The sequence below is a fragment of the Dermacentor variabilis genome, chromosome 9 (genome assembly GCF_050947875.1).
Source record: "Dermacentor variabilis isolate Ectoservices chromosome 9, ASM5094787v1, whole genome shotgun sequence".
Lineage (NCBI taxonomy): Eukaryota > Metazoa > Arthropoda > Arachnida > Ixodida > Ixodidae > Dermacentor > Dermacentor variabilis.
The window spans coordinates 24,173,880-24,194,860 of record NC_134576.1 but is presented as its reverse complement, the minus strand read 5'-3'; the positions used below and the strand labels follow the sequence as shown (position 1 = coordinate 24,194,860).

General features: G+C 45.2%; 1 long non-coding RNA gene across 2 annotated transcripts in view; it reads left to right on the top strand.

Annotated features, from left to right (window-relative positions):
• Positions 1 to 18,976: 18,976 nt before the first annotated feature.
• The window catches only part of LOC142592552 (uncharacterized), a 40,304-nt gene continuing 38,299 nt past the window's right edge, over positions 18,977 to 20,981 (top strand). For both annotated transcript variants that reach the window (XR_012830720.1, XR_012830721.1), the window contains exon 1: positions 18,977 to 19,027. This is a non-coding gene — a long non-coding RNA (uncharacterized LOC142592552). The remainder of the gene's footprint in view (positions 19,028 to 20,981) is intronic.

Sequence of the window (20,981 nt, the reverse complement as noted above, 5' to 3'; positions counted from 1 at the left end):
TCTGACGACCCCTTCGCGCTGGTAGTGAGCCGTAAGGCAAATAAATGAAACGCTGGAACCTCTTCGTCCTCCAGCACATTGAATGAAATAAGCAAACGCGTAGGCATGGGACCAACACCATTATTTCTGTTACTGTAGTTCCCCATGGCAACATGAAGCACCTACACCTGCAATCTATTTCGCTGCTGCCGAATGGATTGGTGTGAAATGAAACTGCCTACATCAGAGTAAGCAACCGCAAGAACGACCTGACGATTGACCTTGCGCTGCCGCAGCGCTGAGAGCACTGCACAATGTCACACACCTAGAGGGAATGACGATTGATATAGCCAGCAATTACGGAAGAAGAATTACGGCAAAACCCATCTCACGATGACTGTTTATGCTAATGCGATTCTCTTTCAAGCTAAGAGCGAAACACTAATTGCTTAAATTACGCTCCTTCTAAATTTTTACTGTTGATTCTGAGAGCTCCGTTGCTGTGGCTTTAGGAGGTGATTACTTTAAGCTTTATGCAATTTTTAAAGTGTCCCGTGGAAGAGAGAGAGACAGAGAGAGAGAGAGAGAGAGAGTGAACTTTAATGAGAACCAGCAATTTAGTCGGCTGGGCCTAGGCCTCCCCCGATGGGATGTCGAAGTCTTGCCTTCTGGGTCGCCCAGAGTTGGTCGTCAAGATGGGAGCTGCGCAGGGCGGCGTGCCATCTCGACGAAAGGGTCACGGGATTAAAATCTGGGTATTGATGTTTGCACTCCCATAGCATGTGGGTGAGTGTTGCTGATTGAGTTTTACAGATCTTGCACGTCTGGCTCGGGTAGATGTCGGGGTATATGATGTGATAGCATGTGAGGGAGGGGTAGGTATTGGTTTGTAACAGGCGAAGGGTGGTTGCCTGTGCTATGTTTGACTTGCTATGGGGGTGGAAAAGGTTCTTCTTCCGAGGTAAAATGACTTCACAAGGTCGTTGGATCTTGTAAGGTGGTCGCGTCCGGCGGGTGTACCTGCACCGTCTCCGGCATGGTTGACTAGTCCTCGTGTGGCACGGAGTGTGTAACCTCGTTGAGGTTGGTAGGTGCAGGTGGTCAACGCCGGCGTGTGCTGGGATCCACACAAGGGTGATTTGATTTTCAGACTAATGTGGGGCTTGTAAGATACGGAGTGATTGTTGAGAAATACGACCCTTGATGTAGTTATCGATTGCTGCACGAGAATCGCTCAGTATGGTGTGACAGGCTGGGTCAAGAGTGGCCAGAGCGATGGCCACTTCCTCGGCCGTCTCGGCATTCTGGGTAGCGATGCTGGCAGCATGTCGGAGCAAGCCTCCTGCTGTAGTAAACACCGCAAAGCGCCGTCCATCTTGGTATTCAGCTGCGTCGACGAAGATGACGCCCGCGATGTTGGCATAACCTTTGATGAGGGAGATAGCTCGTGTCTTCCTGCGTTCTTTGTTGTGGTCTGGGCGCATGTTTTGGGGAATAGGGTCGGTGTGTAACCATTGCTGAATGTCGCACGGTATTGGGCGTTTGTCTCCATGTTGACGGTGGCAGGTGAAATCAAGCTTGGTTAGAATGCTGCGGCCCGTTTCCGTAAGGGTAAGCCGCTCCCGTTGAGATCGACGTTGCGCTTCGATTAACTCGCCTAGGCTGTTGTGGATACCTAATTGTAGTAGAAGTTCCGTGCTAGTGTGGTTGGGTAGTCCTAAGGAATGCTTATAGGCTCTTCTGTTTATGATATCCAGTTCAGTCTTTTCAGCTTTGTACCAGTCGAGAAAAGGCGCAACGTAAGTAATGTGACAGATGATAAAAGATTGGACAAGGTGGGTGAGGCTTTCTTTCTTCATACTTCCTCGTCGGTTGGTCTCTGGTTTCAGCAGTCTGGATGTATTAGCGGTCTGTCGAACGATCTTGGAGATTACCGTAAAGTTAGCTCCGTTTGCTTCTATGGTCATACCACGAACGCGGATGCTAGGGACTACGGATATGGCTCTGACATCCCTCAGATGGAGTTCAAATTCCTCGTATTGGCGTTTATTGGTTGAGCCCCGTGGGGGGCGTCCACGGAGTGTGGGGCGGTATAGGTGTAGCTCCGACTTTTCAAGGGAACAGTGGAGTCCCGTGCCTTGAAGGTAATTTTCTACGACGTCAGTGGCGTCTTGTAGAGCAGTTTCGATTTGGCCGTCACTGCCCTTTGCAGCACAGATTGTAATGTCGTCGGCGTATATGGTGTGTTCAATGTCGTCGAGTTTTTTTAGTTCTTGTGCTAATCCGAGCATAACCAGAGTAAACAGTATTGGCGAAATTACAAAACCTTGCGGTATACCTGTGCTGCCGAGGGAGAGTTTCTCTGATCGAATGTCTCCAACCGACAGGAAGGCCTTCCGAGTGGATAGAAAGTCTCTTATGTAGTTGTAAGTGTGTTCTCCAAGGTTGAGCAAGGAGATGCGTTCGAGGATGGTAGAGTGCCTGATGTTATCGTAGGCGCGCTCGAGGTCGAGGCCCAAGATCGCCTTGGAGGAGAGCATAATTTTTATCCTTGAGCTGAATTACCTGAAGAGGCGGACGTCATTACCAAGAGAAATTTAAACACGTATTGGAATTAGTAAGAAAAATCGACTAAACTTCTCAATTAATAATTAACGACACATATTGCAATTTAGGAAATATAGCCGGTGAGCTTCCAATTGCATCACGAAGATTCATTTCAAGTTGATACGCGTTGCCAACTCACGGGCTAAAATTCATAAATTGGAATATGTGCCGTGCAGTACTTAATAAGGAAATTAGTTAATTTTTGTCGATTAGTTGAATAATTGTTTCGAGTTCTCGTGCAAGTAATGTTCGCCTCTCTGAGTAATCCACCTTAACGATTAAAATTGCTATCTAAAACAGGCATTTTTAAGAACTCCGTAAAACTTAAAAATGATCAGCCTGCATGCACTGTCGCCGGTATCTGCCCAATTTGCTGTGGCACACCCTTGCCAAGGTTACCCATTAGCATGAATGCTGTGACGGCGTTGGAATGGCGAAGAAAGTACGTCGATAGAACGACATAGTCAGTATGATTAATAAAGCAGGGTGACAATGAGATGAAGATGGGATAACGACAACAGCGTCACGACGACGGCACGAAGGCGTAGGGATGACGACGAATGTATCAGGACGATATCGTGACGGCGATGGTGCGATAAGAACCGGATAACGAAACTGGAATGACGACGATTGCATGACCCCGACGGCATGACGACAACGATGTGACAACGGACGCATGCCAGCTGGCGACTGTTTGCCGGTGACGCAATGATGACGATCGACGGCATGGTACGGCGGCGTAATCCCAATTCAATGACGATAGCTCGATTACGATGGAATGACGAAGAAGCAATGACGCCGATGGAACGACGAAGACAGCATGACGACGACGGCATCACGAGTATGAGTTACTGTTTACGTGGAAGGTCCCGATACAGTCTAAGTATGGGACTTCCTTCTAGTCCTATAATATGATGAACATATAATAATAAATATTGATTTTGATAATGCGATGACAACGATAAAATGACCGCGTAAGGACGAAAGCATGACGGTAATAATATGCCGAGTGCTGTATAACGACGACAGGGTGACCAGGACGGCGTGACGAGATTTGGACGACAAACTTAGAATGACGTAGACGGAACAGCCCCGACAGCCTTACGACGACAGTATGTCAACGAATGCATGACGACGAATGTATGACGGCGACGGACTGATGACGATGACATCGGAACGGTACGAGGACAGTGGGATGACGACGAGGGTATCACGACAATGGCGTGACGACCACTGTGTCACAAAGACAGCATGACGACGATGACGCGACGACGACGCTATGACCAGAGTCGGATGACGACGCGGGAGTGACGATGATGGATCGACCAGGACGGCATCACGATGGCGATATGAACAAAGAATTCCTGCTGACTGCGTTACGACGATGGCGTGAAGACGACGGCATGACCAGAGTCGAATCGCAAAGCTAGAATGACGACAATGTAACGGTCGCGACAACATTGTGTTGGCCCACTATGTTGACCGAATGGCCCATGCTATTAGACAACTTAGGTCCCTCAGTCAAAGTAGAAGGTGTGATGACGGCGGCATGGAAAGAACTGGAATGACGATGGAACAACCAAGACTGAATCGCGACACTAGTAGACAGCTTCGGACGCTCGGTGAGCATAGGAGGCTCTCGTATAGAGGTGGAGCAAGGCTGGCGTACTGCCTTCCACTGCTGGCATGCCCGTTGTGCGCACGCACAATATAAACACACTGCTTTCCGCAGCGCGATCGGAGATCGAGATGAGCGAGTTTATCGGTAATCATGCAACGTAAACAGAAAAACTCACGCATGCGCAAAGCAGCGAAAGCGCCCCCTGCCTCAGAACATGCGAAACAGGATAGAGACACGGCACCGAGAAGATAGCAAGGTTAACCTATTACAAGCATAAAGAAAATTTATTTGTATGCGGTGTAGCCCTAGCGGAATCTCACCTCAAGACTTATCGCCAACTTTTTCATCTAATAAGCCTATAATTTGAGCCAGGCTTTTTAATCTGTTCAAGGCACGCGGGACGTTTCCCGTACACCACAATGCAGCGGCGTCCCTAATACCGCCTACCCCATTTTGTTCATACAGTGAGGTTATTCTTGCAACGCAAGATGACAATGTTTTCCCCATCAGGAGATTGTTTGCTACAAGAAGCATTAAGCGGCAGTTTGAACGCAGCAGTTTTAATAGTTCGAAAGGATGGGTCCCAGTGTGTTGAATAGGAGACATTGAGTGACTATAATGAACAGTGAGAAGAATAGTTTTATTTGAAAGAGGTCATATTTTTTCCATCTGCAATAATACAAGAAGACGAACACTCCCTGCGAACCAGCAGTCGCATCAACAGGAATACGAAGTAACGCCACGACTTTCGGATGACCTCGTTCGCATGCAGCAGATGTGGCGGGCACATGCTCCTTCATTTTTTTTATTTTCCATCATCCTTGCTTTTTCCCTCTCTTTTCTTATTGCAATGACGTAGAACCAGGGCCTAAGCAACTGTCAGCTCCATTGTAAATACAAGTCTCAAACAATTATCTTTTGTTAAAAGCGTTCTCGGGGCACCGATATAACTTTCTTTATAGTTAAAGTCGGCAAAGAAGTTTTTACTGTAGTTAATGTTAATGTCTGTCCACTGCATGCTCCTGAAACAAGTAGACGGTTGATTCCTGAATCCATTGTTCCGTTACCTGGATATCTGACCATAGTAGCGCTTCCAACAGGGGCCTCGAATACTCTGTGATTAAATTCAGCATCCAACGAAGCAAGTGGTGTGGTCCGGCGTGCAAGGGCTTCAAATTATCGAACGATCTCAAAGCAAGTCACACATAGCTTTATCGAGGTGGTAAAATATAAATAAATTTTGGAAAAGCGAGTGACGAAGCGTTACATAACAAATACAATTCGGACTTATATTGAAACAATGGCTGAACTTTGGGTGAGGCGGGGGCAGGCTACCACCCTGCGTCTACTACAAACAAACACGTACCCTTCACCCGCCCGCCTCCACCTTATATTTCCGGACGTCTACACTACCCCCAACTGCCGGTGCTGTGGAATTCACCCGGCTACGCTTCCGCATATGCTATGGGAGTGCCCAGCACAGTACACCCAGACTAACACCACGACTCTCTCGTCGAGGTTGCATGAGGCTCTGCGGAGCTCCGCCCTCGACGACCAAACCTGGGCGACCCAGCACGCCCGCGAGGCGGCGGCGAGGCAAGCCCTCGACGTCCCTTCGTGGGAGGCTTAGGCCCGGCCATCATAAAGTGCTGGTTCTACAATAAAAGTTTATTCCTCCTCCTCCTCCTGAAACAATGGCCGGATAGCCACCATACTGCAATATGATTTGCGGCCTGGGATCAGTTCCTACAGTGAGCGGGGTGTACATACCATGTTTTTTTTAGCTGCACCAAATTAAAAAAAATATTCCTGTGGGAGATACAATTCTAACCACTGATGTGGCCATTACTTGTACGAAATATCAAAATGCTTAACTGAATAATCATAATTACACCAATTACCTTTTTAATAAATTACCTCACGGCACATGCTTTAAGGGGTGTATGGTAGCGCGATTCAAAGACGGGACAAGAGAAGACACAAAGGGACACACCCAGCACTTCTCTTGTCCCGTCTTTGAATCGCGCTACCATACTCCCCTTGAAGATGCATTACCAACAGGCCCACATTGCAACCCTCGTGAACATGCTTTAATCTACGAATTATAGCCAGTGAGTTTGCAAGGCTTATCCACTTGCAACGAATTTTCAGGGCTACACCAGTTACTCGATAATAATTTTCAAAGTATCTGACGCAATGCATTGGTGTTTCAATTTATTCCGTGCTTTAATGCATGAAATCGCGTTTTCGTAAAAAAGTGAAGCGGAACAACATTGCTTCTTTATCGCAAGTTTGACTGCGCATATCTTGAAACCGATGCCATCCTCAGAATTCGTTCCAAGTCGATGTGCCAAGCAATCTCCTTAGCCACAATTGGTCGACTGAAACATCCGTCGCAAATAATTATTCGAAAGGATATTTATTTTAGCAATGCTAATAACTGAATTAGACATTTTATTTGCCGGAGAAGTAATTGGCGCCTGGTCGGCTAATTTAGCTCAGTGGTTAAAATTGTGCTATCTACCACAGGTAATGTAGCAAACAAATGTGATGCCGCTAAAACAGCGTGTACAAGAAACTTTTATTTGATGGATAAAGCTCATAATGTGTTTTTCCTAAGCCGTTGTTGGTGTTCTGGTGTTTACTTAAGACAATTTGCGGGCATTGTCGCTGGGGACATGGCTAAAGGCCCAAGTGCCTGAGAGGCCATGCCACCCTATGCAGCAGCATCAGTAAGGTTCATCACAGCAACGCTACAAGAGTGATATTGCACACAATGCGAAGGCGTTCTTACAACTGACATACTATAATTAAACAACCGAACAATATTTAGTAGCCCACCATGGCTCACATGCCACGTCCACCCCGAGAAAGAAAGAAAGTAGATACGACGAAAAAATTACGACAGAACACATTGCACGATGACTCTCGACGGTAATGCGAATAGTATTCGAGCAATGTAGTGACATATCACCTTCGTGAAATCACGTTTATTTAATATGTGTATTGATAATTCTGAGACTTTCACTCCTTCGGCTATATGCCACATATTCCGATAACGTACCACTTTGCTATGGCACACGTTTGCCAAGGTCGCTCATGTGCGCGACGGCACATCGACGACTGTATGATGCAGACACAATGACGAAGAAATGACGTAGAAGGAATGATATCGATGGAACGACAGGCGGTATAACGACGACGGCCTGGCTACAATGAGACGTCGATACTGAAATTATGTGATGATGCAAGGACAAGACGTGACAAAGACTGTTTGGTGACGATGGCATGACGATGACGGTATGACGACAACCGGATGAAGAAGCTGGAATGATGATGCCAGTATGACAACGGATGTATGATGGCGTCTGCCTAGTGACAACGCAATGACCGCGCTGGCATGGCAATCACGGCATAATTACTATTTAACGATGAAAGCACGATTACGATAAAACGACGAACAAGGAACAACGTCATTACAGAAGTAATGGCGACGGTGAAATGACAGCGTTGAGACGATGGCATGATGACAACAGTAGGACAGCGACTGTATGACGGCGACGGCTCACGACGATGGCATGGTGTGAATGTAATTTCCAAGCGACATTGACGACGGTGTAACGACTGCGATAACATCACGACATGGCATGACTTGAGCCGTATACCGAAGCTGCAATGACTATGCAACGACCCCCACGGCATCACGACAACGAGCCCATGCCTAGTGACCGAAGCTATTAGAGAACTTGGGCCACTGCGTTGGGTTTGAAGACGTAACGACGACGCCATAATGGGAATAAGATCGCGAACTTGGAATGACGAAGATGAAACGACATTGAGACATCCCGAACCGGACCATATACATAGTGGCCCAAAGCAAGTAGGCAACTTGGGCCACTGGATCGGCGTAGTGAGAGACGGACAGAAACACCTAAGAAGGGGGAAAGGCAGCGAGCTTAACCAGAGGCGAAAATCCGGTTTGGTACCCTATGCTGGGGAGAGGGAAGAGGAGGTAAAGTGACGGGAAAGTTCGGAGAGAAAGCAAGAGGCTAGATAGACGTATAGATAGGCGCAAAACGGCTGAAGGAGTAAAGAATGCTATTCGCATTAGAAATGGAACTGGGGAAGCCATACACGTCATTGGGCAGATAACCGGTGAGCCATTAGAGTCACAGAATTGGTGCCAAGAGAAGGGAACCATAAACATTACTGCAAGCGAGAAATATTTTAACCCATCGTGGGGGCGCTATGGCTTTGCCGTTTTGCGGTTTATCATGTTCTCGTGGTTTCGTGTTGGACTCCCGGCCATGCCTGCAGTATTTTGTGCGGGTGAAAGGCAAAAACGCTCGTGCACCGTGCTCTGCATGTAAGTCAAGAACAACATATGGTCAAAATAAATACCGAGCGCTCCATGCACTACGGGTCCATTGTAGCCTACTGTGTTGTTTCGAGGCGTTATGACGCATAATTAAATGTATCGATATTTACACGCACACTTCATCTTTCTGCGCTGACGGCTTTTCACCGACCAAGAAATGTTAAACGTTATCGCTCGGTCCAGGACGTACCTACACGTATCAGAAGTTTCTCGAATGTTATGGATAGTTCTATCCGTTGTCTGTTTTCACCGAACCTTTTGTAATCTGGTTGTAACGTGATACGAACTGTGCAGTTCTTTTGGAAGGCAAGCAAGCACCAGCGATTACGCTTGAGCCTTCCACGAGTCAGGTATAAAAGCCGACGTGCTTGGCCAGCCGATGAGATTTTGGACAACCGCTGACTCTGCTCACCGCTGTCGTTGTGCTTTGAGTGTAGCCTGTTTTTGTGGGCACATGTTCACCGAATAAAGCGTTAACTTTGTAGGTCATAGTTCTGACACTGTGTAGTTCTTCACAGTCAAAAAGAAAAATAAAGAGTAATATATACATTGCTGCTACTCCGCAAGATGATGCCGCAGGGAAAGCCGCATGGACGCATAAAAGCGGTTGCCAGTACAGGGTGCTTTATTATCGTTACTTGGTCATTCCACGCGAAACGTCCCAGACCCCAAAAGGGACCATTGCCGATTCGCTAGGGTAAAATTGGGATAGTTGGCGATTGCGTGAATAAGGTTTCATGAAATATTTTCCTCGAAAAAGAAATATATGTCGTGGCGTAAGCGCTATTTGAAGTTCTCGCGAAGACGCAAAAGTTGGTTGGAGATAAATGTTGTTTAAACAAGTATGAAACTAGGCACCACGGGAAATCTTATTTTAGGATATTCTCCTGGCGTGGTTTTCTCATGTGACAGCATACGTGAACACATTTGCGACTTTCTCGCTTTATTTCGCTTTATAAAAAACAAGGAATGATTAAGAAATGATTGGCAAAAACATCATTGATGTTCAAGCTGCAATATCCTTTTACTATTTTTCCCGCTGCTATAGCTTACGCTTAAAATAATTTCAACTATGAAATCAAGTAATTTTCCTGAAAATTAGTTCTGAATTTCCGGAAAGTCACTTTCTGACGAAGTTGAGATCTAAATTATGCATTAAGGCCCTGCAGCTAAAATCATGTGAGGTAGCTCATGATGCAAATCAAACTTTCAGTTTGTGATCTAGAAATTTAATTTGAGTAAATTGTGTCGGAGGCGCGAAACAACTCTTTTTTAAAATCCCCAACCAATCTCACCGATAGGCACTCACATACTCTCGTCACTGCAGAACACGTATGCGCTGCCGGCCATTCTTTTCTGGCTCGCATATCTCCCGTGGCTATTTGTCAAGCGCACGCACGCTGCGTTATTTGGCATCGGCGGAAGCGCATTGCAAACGGCGTACTTTCGGCGCTTCACACCGCTTCCAATGGCGGGGGCTCGGGGCCGGCAGGTGGGCGGCCGCTGCATAGACGCGAGCGTTTTGCAGTGGCACGTAGTGGCCGACTTGACCTCATTTTGGCCTGCGCGGGTGCAGAATGATCCCCCAGATATTTCTTATCTGCGGCTGCACATCACAACGAAAATGGGCGCTTCAGCAGGCCCACGTACACTCGCAGCACCCTGTAGCCTGCAGACTGGAAATTTTGTTGCATTTGTCTCCTATGACACAATTGGCGCGGAGTGTCGAGGATTCAGGATCTTGCGTAACTAGTAATCTGCTGAACTGTAGTGCTTTCGAAACAATTAATCGGCGCTGCGCACAGTATCTCGCCTCGAATAACTATCCGGCCCTGACGACGACTTCCGAAGCAGCCTTGGTACACTTTCATCACACAAATATATTAGCGTGAAACGTAATTACGGGGACATCAACATTCAAACAGCGTAGACGGATATTTTGCTGCCCATAACCATGCATAAAAGATAAAGCGTGTGTGCATATTTTAGTGCTAAACAGTTCATAAGCACCGCAAGAATTCAATTCTGGCCGGCACGTGTTTTGCAGTCAAGGCGTAGTTCGGTAGCGTCTACCGGTGAGACCGGTTGTGGATTTCAAAATTTGTGTTCTCGCCTCAAACAAAATTAACTCGGATTAAGATTTCTATGTCACAAACTGGAAAGTTGGTGCAAATAATGAGCCATACCACGTATCCTTATCTGTAAGGCCTTAACGCTAAATTGAGGTCTGAACATTCTCGAAACGTCAATTTCGGGCAACAGAACCATAATATTTGATCTAGCCCCAACGCAAGCCTTAATCAACATCGGGAGTAAGTTTCTGAAAAAAAAAAGATTTTTATTATGTGACATTGTTTTAGCAGGAAGAACAGCCACTCTTCAAAACTGAGAAAAGTTATTGAGGCAGTAACATTAGCGATGTTTATTATTTTCTGAGAAATGCATAATTTTCCCTTTTTAATGAGCGAATTAAATACGTAAGATTAACAAATGTAGTTATCTGCGACCACGCCCGTAGAATATTGTAATCGAAGATGTGCCATTTTACTATAGTTTCACACCTGAATTAAAAAGAAGTAATTTTATATAATGTCTGTCTTTTTTAACTTCTAGAAGAGCTTACGACACCAAAATGTTTTTTCGTGTAGAATACTTGAGCGAAACCTCATTCCCACAATATCCAACTAGCCTAATTGCTTAGCGAAAACGGCAAAAACGGCGAAAACGACGCCGTTTTCGCCGACAGTGAGCACTTCAGAAGTGCCTGCGGCAGCGAGCACGGCAAAGTCGTGTGTTGGATTGCGTGCGTAAAGGTAGCGATTGCAGTGAAGCCTAGTGGTTTATCTCCCTGCAGTTTGAAGCGCCGGAAAGAACTAAGAAAGAAAAGCGTTATATTCGTGGAAATACGGTAACATGTTTTTCTCGCCGCTTTTTCGTGGACAATGCAACATAGGTCAAGCGAGTAAGCTGTGGGTTAAATCAGAATTGCCAAGCAGTGCGGGAAAGATCAGCAGAGGGCGTTTAGGTTGCATGACTAAGCTGCACGTGTTGTCGACCTTCCACTTTTAGAGGTGTTATCGGTGCCTGCAGAGCGCATTCACAATGGGAATTGTTCAAAGCGCATGCTAATAAAAAAGACAAAATTTTTTATTAGCATTGGTAGCATAGCAATCCCATATTATGACTGCTATGCTTAAGCTAGCGTCGACGGGGAGCACGAATATGAAAGTTATAATTACGCTTTTCTGAATAATGGTGCAAAGTAGGGGTGTGCGAATATTGAAATTTTCGAATACGAATCGAATACGAATAAGGCAAAAAACTGTCTTCGAATATCGAATCGAATATCGAATACATGTGTAGTATTAAAAATTGCAAAACGAGGTAACAATAGCTTTATTACCCTTTCAAAAATTATATTGCATTTTACAAGGCTGCTTCAGGTTAAAGAGCTACTCATTATAGATATTGGACTCAGGTAATGCTCTCAGTCAGGTTAAACGCTCGTTACAGATTGCAGTGAAGGAAAATTAACTGCTCAATGTGGTCAGAAAGTAAACGCTCTCTATGCACTGTCACATTTCTACCGGTAGAAAAATTTTTTCACTAGGGACTGAGGTGGCAGGGATCGCCAGGTACTTCTGGGTGAGTGCACTTAAAAGCGGGTACCTGAAGCGGCCAATGGACTGCCACCACTCACAGGGATCCATGCGCCCTTTGCAGAAGAGGCTTTTCCGCGTAGTCTGTAACTTTCCTCTCAGGGGCAGATGCCAAATGTGTCTTCTCTTTGTTCATCACTAGATCGCCAAAAGCATTCCATACACTCGATGTGACCAGTGGACACGAAGTCGACGCTGGCACGGCAGTGTCCCCACAGCGTGCCACGACAGCTGCCTGGAGCTCCCTTGTCACAAGGTTTTTCAGCCAGATCATCTGACCAGATGCCTGATGAACTGTGGCCTTAAAGCGCGGATCAAGAAACATGCCCAGGTTGGCCACTCCATCAAATTCGCAGTCCCCACAACGAGTCTTCATACATTTTGCAACAATGTTAGCAAACCCCGAGTTGCCTTTGCAACCTTCAAGGCAGTGGAGCATTCCAAAAATAATTGGAATTATAAAGCTTGGTGAAAAACAAATCGAAACTGATCATGTCTCAAGGGCCTGAAGCAGATAGACTGAAACAGAGCATACAGATAATGAGCGGATCATGTGAAGTTCTCAGTTAATAAACATGTTTTTGGGAGAATGTGGAGCAAGCATACAATTCGTTTATTGCTCAATTATTCGCAGCCTGTACGAATATTCGCCGTTTACATCGTTATTCGGCCGTCCTCGAAGATTCGGGAATGTCTGAATAGGCATTTCTCAAATCGAATACGCTTCGAATAAGGAAAATATTCGATTCGTATTCGAAATTTCGAATATTCGCACACCCCTGGTTCAAAGCCATCATTGCTTATTTCCTTACTCCCTCGCGGTGCCTCCCCATATTTTTATTAGATTTTTTTTGCGATAGAGTTATTGCATGGGATTCTTGATTTCAAGCGGTAAATCCGTTGACCTAGTTAAGTATCTCGCTTGAACCAGCGTATTTTTCAATTTCTTCGTTCCATACGACTGTAAATCATGACCCACTACTTTTCTTTTAAAAATGCGAGCTTTCTAAATTGCTTAAATAGAATGACGAAAGAAGCGGGAAGAAAAACGAAGCGCTAGAAATTTAGTGCACGTTCATTTAGATCGGGAATACCTAACCATGCATGACGTCACCAAGACTGTTTTCACGCTGCGTTCAACTGGGCTTTCGAGTGCTCGCACTTCAGAGTGTTTAAATTCTGCTGTTCAAAATCAAGGCTCGTAGCACAATCACTTGGTTCATTCAGAGCATTGGGGCTCTATTTTACACCCATGGTGGCTGCAGGACCACCATTTATCGCTATGTCTGGTCCCTTTTTGGCTGCCAAGAGGTCAGGTGCTCTGAAGTTTGTCCCGGCAAGTGGTAGCTTCGCAAAGCGCATTTCAGCGCTTTCTCTAAGCTAGCAAAACGTCACGTGGAGCTTTGCACTTCTTTGCAACGAACAATTCTCTGGTCCTTGACAGGAATATTGCAATGTGATTTCTCAAAAAAGAAAAGTCAATGGCAACGCGCAAGAGCCCCTGCCAGGCATTTGCAATTTCGCGAGTAGGTGGTGGCGTTTTGAGGTAATCACCATGTAAATATGTAGATTAGCCAAAAGAATATCACGTGACTAACGCCACAGGTAGAGCTATTTCGATTTTGCGGCATAATTTGTGATGCAACGAGCCACGTGAAATATGCTAAGAAGCACCCATATACAATGGGCAGCCGAGATACATGTGTATCGCCACATTTTCCCCGTTCTTTGGGCCCATGAAATTATTCTGTTCCGAATTAGTGCTCAGAGCGTTTGCATTGATCTCGGGTAGAGTTTTCATTTGTGTCTGGAGCCCAACCATAAAAAATAAAAAAAAGTTCCTTTCAAATAATATTGGTCAAATAATACGTGGAAATCTTTTCCAACGCCTCCAACTGTTTACATCGGCGCTCGTATTGTAAGGAAAATGAATGATTTTTCACATGATTAAACGCCATGGCAACGGTGTTTTGCTTTAATTATAAGAAAACTAACTGTGGCGATTTAACGGCAAGCGCGAGAGCAATACGTTAGCATTAAGTCGCACCTCTTTAAGGTCCCGGATTCATGATTTACACCACGTTCCCCGCATTGCAAAGTGTTGTTCAGGTGCTCACTCGACACACGTCCTGCCTCATCGAGGAGCGAAGTGCAGTTGACGGCTGTGCGGTATAGACCACCCTCTGTTGCACTACATATATCTATATATATACTTCTACGACGTGACTGGCTTCCCACACTGCACGTCGGGCGGCACCTTGAAATTGTTGCACTCATGACTGCATGGTGGTCGCTTGGACTTGCGTTTTCAACATCCGCTTTCTTTGCCTCTTCCTTCGACTTACCCATTGCCGCTGCTGCTGTTGTCTGGCACAGAGCTTTGGGGGGGGGGCACCTCAGAGCATGCGTATACGTGTCAGGAGCGCAGCGGAGAGGAAAGGCAACGCGACAAACTCGTTCGGACTTTTCTATCGCAACATTAGGGAAAGTTTCAATATATACAGGCGTGTCTTGCGCCGAGCGATAGCTTTATGACTTGTTAGCAGGTGATGAAATGGTCACAGAAAACACGATAAACAAATCACACCTGTCAACACGTTGCACAAATTGTATTTTGTATTCAGACAATAAAATTAGACTGAAGTGCGATCTCTTGATCCACGAAAGAATTTTGTACCAACATAACAGGTTATGAGCGATGGAACAGCAGCAACTCCGCAATAGCTTTTTTTAATGCGACTAGTTTATGTGATTAGCATTGTTTGGGACTTGACATATTTCGGAGTATATGTCACGTATGATGTCTGTATCTAGGCTGTTCTTGCTCCCACTTGGGTCACTGGACAATCCGAGTTCGAATGGGTAGCGCCTCGATCGGGCTTCTGTGCTGAGAGGACTGAGTTCAAAACCAATTTTCGGAAAAAAACTTAGGACCTTGGCTATATGATACGGGGTATACGCCGTCCTTCAAAAACATAAAACACCCCTTAAAATTTCTCCGGTGTTGGGCGTAATCGAATGCGCGTCATGTACGTTCCGACACGTGCGATGCGCGGACTTTGACGCGCGTCGATAGAAGGCGCTCGAGACGGAAGAATATCTGTGGACAGGAAAGCGACAATTTGGGTTTGAAGTTTATCGTTAGAATAATTATGTGTATGTACGAAATATCTTTATATATGCTTGTATTTTTTTAAATGAGATAAATAAAATAACGCGTCACTGATGATTGCGATTTCCTTGTCTATATGCATTAGAATGCGTGGACTAGAAAGCATCAGCTGCACTTCTTTCGCCATGGTTGGCTAAGTAGGATCATGTGCAGCAAGTTTTGCTAGAGAAATAAAGATTATAATGTGTTCAATACGCAAGAACTAAAAGGGTGGTTTGCTTTTACGTGTAAACCTGGCGCTGCAGAAGTTATACAATTCGACGTACGGACTAGAACGTTACGTTTACAATAAATACGTAATGCAACAAGCCTTAGTCAATGCCTGCGTCTGTTCTATGAAAGCCATGAAACGGCCTTGTAAAACGCGACAAGGAAGCTGTGCTGAAATCGTTAGAATCAACCTAGTAGTACAGGGGCAATACAGACAACTTATGAATGCTTAACATTCCTGGCGTCATTCACCTGGATCGCATTCAGCTTTCGTACTTTAAACAAAATGAATGGAGGACGTGTCAGCACTGTTTCTTGAATGCGCTCATCGAAGTGTTTCGGTGGTCGCAAGCCGTGATCATATGCTTGCCTAATAAATATGATAGCTAATCAATGAAGGCTTAGTATTCAGTTGGACGCTTTGCACATAAACTGGAAAGGCTGACAGGCGTTGCCACCATGCTGCATCTTCAGTAAATATTAGATGCTAAGGCCCGTGAGCATAAACTCCGGCAAAGAAAGAAATGAAAAGAAAGAGAGAGAGAGGGCAATGCCGCGCGAGCACGGGGAGCCTTGGGGCATAACATTGGAGCCCGAGGTGACGCACCTTGGCGCAACTCTGGCTCCCTAAAGAGAGCCATATCGAGTAATGCTAGGTGACTCCACTGACATCCCTTGTTCGGCCACTGTTGTTCGACCACCTCACAAGCCAATGCGCCATAAAAATGTCGCCTACTTTGTGGCTTGGGATCTTTGGGTGTCCTTACTTGGAAAGCCACTGCGTCATCTCCCAAAGAGCCTTCTGCAGTATACATAAAAATGTTGAGAATCGTTAGAGCGAAGCTACTTTTGCCTCTTCTGCCCCCTTTGCTGGTTTTGGCTGCGGTTCACACAATCAACCTTGGCTACTGGGTGTAATAAACTTGGTCTACTGGATATGTGCAACTGCGCACACTCCATTAGATGCGCGCGCGAAGAAGCAACTAGGGCCACTGGGTATGTGTACATTCTTGGCCTATCCTCCAAAATGGGTACGTCCTGCTGGGTAGTTGGCTGAAGAAAAAAGTGAAACAAGAGGCAGGAGGAACTGAAGCAGTCGGCAACTGAAAGTTAAAGTAGCCAGCAACACAGAACTGAAGAAGTGGACATCAACAGCCGCCGAGTAGCCGGGACCAGGGCATCTATTGAGTGAGGAGCATTGGGCTGCATGGAAATAAACACGAAACGAGGAAATTTCAGTAAACATAAAAAAAAGCTTTGCCTATAATGGCTTCCCAGGTATGCGCGAGATCTACCGCTGTTTTTAGAGTCGCATCTGATGGCGGGAAGCAATCGTGCACACTATTTACTTGTTGAGATATGCATGACAAGTAAGCAAGAAAAGGCAATCTTTGCGGCACAATAGGTAACTGGAAGAAGGAAGAAACGGACAGAAACAGTGACGCCAGCCCATTATTTCTTCTAGTTACCTTTCGTGTCAAAAACAGTGACGGCTTTGCAGCAGCTTGTCGAACTTCGTGCTTTGGTAAAGAAAATGCAGAACAGGAAGTCCTAAGGACTAATAACGAGGAGTTTTTCGGGCAGAAATGAACAGTAACGACGGGATGCTGGTACGATGAGTTTTGTCTCTGCTACAATAAATAGCTGGCATTACCATACCACTTTTCGCCAAAAGATGTAACCCTGCACGATGCTTTACCCTTTGTTTTGAAGGAAGCAGAGGCCGAATTCACGAAGCTTTTTGTTCGGAAGTGCTGTCTGACGCTGACGGACCTCTCTGGCTAATTTGAAGTCCGTCATCCCCAATGGCTGCCTTTTGCTCTTACGAACAACTCTAAGAATGGCTGTGTGAATACGGGCCTAGTTGCTCCCTGCCGACATTCAACGTGAGATAGTAACATACAAAAGCGGGTATATTGTGTGTGTAGCATTGCGATACCATAAGGCCCTTGCATCATACTTAGTGATAGAGCTTACCAACCGTCTCTCCCACGCTTCCACTGAACCATACCATCCATTGTTACTTTAGATGACTATTTGCTTTTTTTGTACAAATATTCATGTTTTTCTGTTCATGCAATGACGGCACTGAAGTTCGTGATCTCCTACTCATGCTATTCTGTCTCATGCAACACAGTGCGTCCGTGATAGAAGCGCACCCATACCATATATAAGCACATGCAAATGACTTTTGTTATACTGCTCCATGCACTTGGAACGCCGTTCACTGAAAGTGGATAGAGCACAACCGCATCTCTAATAGCCTTCTTTCTAACTGTTAAATAGTAGAGCTGTTACTGGAAGCTTACTTTAAATTAGTACTGCGACTGTTGCTGCTATGATTGCAGGCCGAAGACCACTGCGTGCATGTCAGTGCCATTGTGTGAACTGCCGGGAAATCTCTCTATATACGCTCTCTTTCAAAATTTCTTGAATAAACTAATTAGCACCTCCAACTTCTGGTCTGGGACTGGCTCTGAACAGCACTGTCCATCCTTCTAGGATGTGCATTTAGGTACAAAGTATATGTGAAACCTTGTATGTTTGACTGCGAAGAAATATAACAAAAGACACTCTTTTTTGAATAAGCGAATATATTTAATTTCATCTGAGAGGAGTTACATTTGAAGCCAGAAATACGCGTGATGGCGGTAGAGAAGTTCTATTGTCTACAAACGCAAAATTAATGATGTCTCCTCTTCTCACGGAGGTTAGGATCACCATAACGGCTCTTTGTTGCAGTTTGTTTATTGTCGCTAAGATATAAGCTGGCTGTAGAGAGTTTCTGAAAACGCAAGTAACGCATATAAAGTCTCAAGCGTGCTTTGGGACAAAAGAACGACAACACAATAGAGCAAAAAACCATAACGACATTTATTGCACCATTCCTACACCAACGCTAATTAGCCGAATTACTAACGACGGAACGTGCCGATGGTCGCTGACGAATCGATGATGCCAGACTCACCGGGTCGGGATATCGAGAGAATGTGTTCGAACCCATGCATCACACTAGCGCTGCGTCATTCGCGTGTGCACTCACGCGAACGGGGGCACGTTCGAACGATCATGCTGCTCCATCCCCCCCCCCCCCCTCCCGAAGCCTTTATCGGAACGGTCCCGTGAAGGGCGCCGGCATGTGTGCGGGACATCGCCGAGCCCGAGCAAAAGAGGAAGAGGCGACTCCCTTTTCCGTCCTAGTAACCTCACCATTCGGCTGCATTAGCAGAGCAACACTCGCGCCATCTATCATACGATCCTGCAGAGACACCGATCCAGCCACGCGGTGCAGCCTGATCACAGGTGGTACGCGAGTCATGCGGGCATAACAACATAAGGGGCGCAAGTGAGTCGAGCGTTCCCACAAACTAAACGTGTCTGCCGTCTTCTTCCTTGCTACCGTGAGTTTTTGTGGCCTAGTATGGATAAAAAACAACTAAATTGATGCAGGCAAATGTGTTGTTTTTAAGAAATAAGCGTTCATTGTGGGGACGGTTTCGATGAACTGTCATCAACGCGTCTATATCGAACAGGATATATGCTGTATTTAAATTTACGGCTATTTCAGCTGCACGAGAGGCAATAATCTGGGCGGAAGAAATGCAGACTGCACAAAACTAGATAGTATGAAATATATAACAACACACTAGAAGAAAACGCTATGCAGGGTCAACATAGAATGTGATTAGGCAATGCGGCAGAAAATTTTGCAATGATCTTTTAATTATTAGAGCATCCAGGTTATTCCTCTTTCCCCCTTAGAGGTAAGAAAGAGAGCTTGGGAGAAATTCAATACTGGGTTAAAGGATATGCTCGCATTGTTCAATGCGGATTGCGTTCATCGACCACAATGGGTATTGTTAAAGATCCATGTACAATCTTGTGTGGCATGACATGGTGGTTATGTGTGTGCCGATATTCTTAAGAAATTACAAGGGATCACGGGAAGAGGTCAAGATAAGTATACCGAGAACACCTGCCAAAAATAAATCTTGCGCCTTTTGCGCAAACACTAATTTATTTTTTCATCGTTTTTGCGCTTAGTCGTCGCCTCGCATGACGTCACACCTTCGTTATTATCAATATAGCCCAGTGTCTGCAGCGGGCGTTAAGAAAGGAATGAAATGGAAGGAAAATGGTTCTCATATAACGAGGCCCCTATTCGCGTTTTCTTTTGGATTTTTCATGGTGAGACATGCATAAATAGCAGACGTACTGGGCACGGGAACTTGGATTCACATGCGCCCGCCGCTAACGTTCAAATTTGACTGTAACTTGTCTTTCTTGGGCGCAAGATCGCCTGATAAATTTTTGTAACATAATCTGTCGTCAGTGTTTCGTTATTTAGGATCCCTTTGCAACGGAACAATATGGTAATGCCATTTTGGGTTAGGTTCAAAGGTTACTTCAAGGTATATTAATGCCATTATGCATTTAAAGTGTTGCCAATTATAGCCATAGCAGAGATCCGATAGCTTTCCCTTGTTTAGGAAAGTCTATAGAGACTGTTCTTGCGAAATTAATTACCAACGGCCATGTACATCAATGCAACGACCGAAGGCAGAAATATGTTCTTTACTGCCAGCTGACAAAGAGTGCTTAGTAATATCGCAGTACAGAACGAAGTAGTCTTGGTGCAAGTTAAGTGTAACTGGTATGTTGTTAAATATTCGTGATGCCCACTGTAACTAAAAGAAGACCTAAAATAGAGGCCCTTGGAAGTGCCCCTGACAGTACTTCGACAGGGGCTGAGTGAATATTTTAAACGAAAGTAAACTTCAATCGCGTACCTAAGTATATAGCCTTTTATACAGCCTTTTATATAGCCTGCTATACGCTTGCTATAATGACAGCGGTTTTTAATGAGGTGGTTTAGAAATTTATTGCCCTGACTATATAGCCTGAGCGCACAGTTGTACAGTAGAAAAAGAAGGATCGTTTTCTGTTTGCGCATGAATTTATGAAGTCGAAAGTGCGAAACCACAATAAAAAGGTTAAAAGCAGCTGCATGATGAGTTTGAGCATCACCTTTTGCTGTATAGATGTAAGAAACCTTGTATTTAAGATGACAAGAGTGGTGCGACAGGCCCTTCCCGCATTACGCCAACTGTAGTGTTTCATCATCATCAGTGGTTGGTCAAAGGCACCGTTGCGCTACTGGAGACTGTGGAATGCCCACGCTTTTGCTAAAGAAGGGGTTAAATTGAGCATGTGAAGGTATAGAATAAACACGCTTTTAAGGCACACCTAATCTGAGAAGCGTCTCCTTGCACCATCGTTTTCCCTGGTAATTTTTGCAAATAGGCAAGATTTTTAAATTTCTGGCTTTAAGAATAAAAAAAAAGAAGAAATGCA